Source organism: Helianthus annuus, chromosome 17 (assembly GCF_002127325.2).
Source record: "Helianthus annuus cultivar XRQ/B chromosome 17, HanXRQr2.0-SUNRISE, whole genome shotgun sequence".
Taxonomy (NCBI): Eukaryota; Viridiplantae; Streptophyta; class Magnoliopsida; order Asterales; family Asteraceae; genus Helianthus; species Helianthus annuus.
The window spans coordinates 50902107-50906465 of NC_035449.2; positions in this window are offsets into that span (position 1 = coordinate 50902107).

The following is a 4359-nucleotide window of genomic DNA, read 5'->3' on the forward strand; positions in this document are numbered from 1 at the left end:
ATTTACACTTCTTAATTATTTATTAATTATATTCCTTCCCAAGGATGGGGGTTTTAATACATGTGCGTTTTCTTATAATTCCAAAAATATATTATTACGTCTCACTTAATAAAATATATTTTAATTCATTTGTCTAAAATATTTTATCTCCAAAATATACATATTTTTCCCAAAAATATTATATTTTATTCCATATAATTTCCAAAATAATACTTTATCAAAATACACATTTAAGGGTATTTTCCGAAAATACATAAGTTACATTTTAGAGTTCGTGTGGTAATAACAATACCGGTATAACTTAAATATTTATTTGTGAAAGTGTTGGTATTATTTTGGAGTCGTTACTTTTCAGTGTATTCCAGTAATATTATTTTTACTCTAAAAATAATATGTACGTAGTTCACAAAATAATCATAAATCGCACAAGCGTCTTACTATGAAATATATATTTTAAATATATATTCAACAAGTTTTATTTACAAAAATCCACCTCCGACACTTGGAAATTTTATGATAAAAATCATGGCGAATTTTATTTGGAAAAACAAGTTAAAAATATATTCATAACACTTGTCACAAAATATTTCTAAGTGTTATTTTCTGGAAAAATTTCGCCAGAGTTTCCCTTGTAACTGGAGGTGGCCACGCTTACAAGCGTATCATTTTCTTTTCAAAATTCAATCAACAATTTTCCAATCACCAATATACAATATTCAAGCATCCAACTTCAAACTAGTAAAAAATAAGCATAAATCGCAAACACATGAACTTGTAAGTTGTGTAAAAGTATGTAGTAACTTTATAACATATTTCGTAGATCTTTCCATCTTTAAAAATAAAATTAGTTTCTTGGAAATTTATTTTTAAAGAAAATGTAACTTTACAACTTCTTAGTCAAAAATTACGAAAATATTTCTTTGTTAAATCCTTTTGTCACACAAGTGTTCACACACTTGTTTGTTCACAAAAATGCTTTTAGTTCATGAAAGATCCTTCTTTTAAACATGATTTGCATCTTACACTTGGTTCTTCGAAAATACCACGTGTAGATCTTTAGATCTACTAGTTTGGAACTCCATTTTACAAGAAAAATCATTTTTACACAAGTTCATGTTTATGTGTGGAAAGGTTCATCATCTTGTATTTTTCATACTTAACATATTGCTAGTTCATGTTCCATGAACATGATCTAGCGTGGTTAGATGACGATCCGTTCCACTACTAGCCACTAACAACATAAAATAATCACAACAAAACAAGATTCATAGGATTTACACCATTAGTTTCTTTTTATCCATCAAGTTTATCATTCTTTCAAGTCCTTTAGCTTTGATCTTTAGTGTTCTTGATTTTTATCCGTTGAACCTCTTATTAACCACTTTAAACATGAACAAGAGAGTGTTTAGAAGCACTTACTACTAGCTAAAGGCTAGGGAAGAATCAAAGCGAAAACAAGGTGGATAAAAGCAACGTAGCGAGGTTCTTGAGATTCCGAAAGCACCGGGTCTCCTCGTATGTCACCTTGCACACTTGTATGTATGTGGAATGTCTTGATCAAAGCTTGATGATGGTGAGATGGTTGGCTATGGTTTTGGCCGAACTCAAAGAGAGGGAAAGAGAGAGATGCAATTTTGTTAAGTGTTGATGTGTATGCAAGTGTGGTCTCTTGGTCTTATTTATAAACCATCCAACTTAATTAACCATGGTGTAATATGTAATCTTGATATGGGACAAACTTGATTAAAATAATCAAAAGGGTTTGTGGAGGGTGTCCCACATGGGGACCGATCGGTTGGGGGGGGGGTTATATGGTTAGGTTTTAACCAAATGGTTAAGTGATAGTTATGTTTAGTTGGGGACTTAAGTTAGTTATTAGTGTGTTATGTAATATAACGGGGGTTAGGGTGTTCGGGGACCCTAACTAGCTCAGAAAAGGAAAAACAATGTCATTGACATTATTTTTATGTTCCAGGTAAAGTCCGGTTGTTCGGTTGGACATTGATCCGTTAAAGTGCTAAATAAGCATTTAGAGTGTCTTTAATATTATTTTTAGTGACACAAAGAATTCCCGACACTTTGGAAAGTGCCTAGTATTATTTTCCCATGTTTTTGCACTTTACTAGTTAACTTAAATGCTGAATTTTGTAATAAAGTGCAGAATTTTGTAGTTAGAGCATGTTTTAGGCACATCCGGTCACTATAACTATCACCTAGTGACGCAGTTTTACAATCCTCACCTCCCTACACTCCCTACTAGTGTAGTAATCTATTCCTGGCTCATACTGGCCTTAGAGACAGTGTCTGTCTAGTGCTGGCTATGTCAGCATGTTACTGGGTTATCTGTTCTTGTGCTACTGTGCTTTTGTGCATCAAGTTTGTCACTATAATTCTGTGTGTAATAAATGGAGTGACAGCAATAAAGTATGATGCATGTATGTGTATGTATCAGAAATCAAGTAGCAGTTTAATCACAATTGTAAGCAAGCACAAAAATTAAGCATTAAGTAAATATTAATTAATTCGTACGGATACATGTTTTGGTGAGGGTTGTCACACCAAAGTCAACAGATGTATCAACCACTGTGCTATTTTCAAACATCTGTTCACAATAACAGAGCTTTGATCATTTAAACAGACCTTTGCCAATATTACAAGCTTTTACACTCTCAAACCTAAATATTCATTTAGTTAATTTAAATAACAAACATGGTTAATAATTTTAACACAACTAATTATATAAAAACTACAAGTGTCAAACAGAGGTAACTATATAATAAACAAAGTCTAAAACAGCAAACAACATTCAGTAAAATACAGCATACTAATTTCTAATCAATGGGCGAAACAGTAGTCTCGATAAATAAATCTCCTTTCAGATCACTGTAGTTGTCAACATGTTGGAGGTATTTCAAAACTTCATTGCTCAAATCAAATTCAACCATATCTCCCCAACTTCAACTTCAACCTTAAATACTTAAAGTTTAGAATATAAAAAATACAAAAATATACAATTTATTAATCTTTTATAAACAAAATAACGTTTGCATTCAAGCATGTTCCTTCTCCAAAAAACAATATTTTAACCCAACAGTCGTTTCAATCACCTTCAACCTCCACAAAACACTATTTTAACCCAATAGTGGTTTTAAACCACCGTTTTAACCAACCAGCGGTTTCAACCACAGTTTTCTCCACAACACTTTGCTTTATCCCAACAGTGGTTCCAAACATCTGTTTTCATCCATCTGTTGACCAAAGTCAACAGATGTATCAACCACTGTTTTGTTTTCAAACGTCTATTCACAATAACAGAGCTTTGATCATTTAAACAGACCTTTGCCAATATTACAAGCTTTTACACTCTCAAACCAAAATATTCATTTAATTAATTTAAATAACAAACATGGTTAATAATTTTAACACAACTAATTATATAAAAATTACAAGTGTCAAACAGAGGTAACTATATAATAAACAAAGTTCAAAACAGCAAACAACATTCAGTAAAATACAGCATACTAATTTCTAATCAATGGGCGAAACAGTAGTCTCGATAAATAAAGCTCCTTTCGGATCACTGTAGTTGTCAACATGTTGGAGGTATTTCAAAACTTCATTGCTCAAATCAAATTCAACCATATCTCCCCAACTTCAACTTCAACCTTAAATACTTAAAGTTTAGAGTATAAAAAATACAAAAATATACAATTTATTAATCTTTTGTAAACAAAATAACATTTGCATTCAAGCATGTTCCTTCTCCAAAAAAAATATTTTAACCCAACAGCCGTTTCAATCCCCTTCAACCTCCACAAAACACTATTTTAACCCAACAGTGGTTTTAAACCACCGTTTTAACCAAACAGCGGCTTCAACCACATTATTCTCCACAACACTCTGCTTTATCCCAACAGTAGTTCCAAACATCTGTTTTCATCCATCTGTTGACCAAAGTCAACAGATGTATCAACCACTGTTTATATTTTCAAACATCTGTTCACAATAATAGAGCTTTGATCCTTTAAACAGACCTTTGCCAATATTACAAGCTTTTACACTCACAAACCTAAATATTCATTTACTTAATTTAAATAACAAACATGGTTAATAATTTTAACACAACTAATTATATAAAAACTACAAGTGTCAAATAGAGGTAGCTATATAATAAACAAAGTTCAAAACAGCAAACAACATTTAATAAAATACAGCATACTAATTCCTAATCAATGGGCGAAACAGTAGTCTCGAAAAATAAAGCTCCTTTCGGACCATTGTAGTTGTCAACATGTTGGAGGTATTTTAGAAGTTCGTTGCTCAGATCAACTTCAACCATATCCCCCCAGATGCTTATTA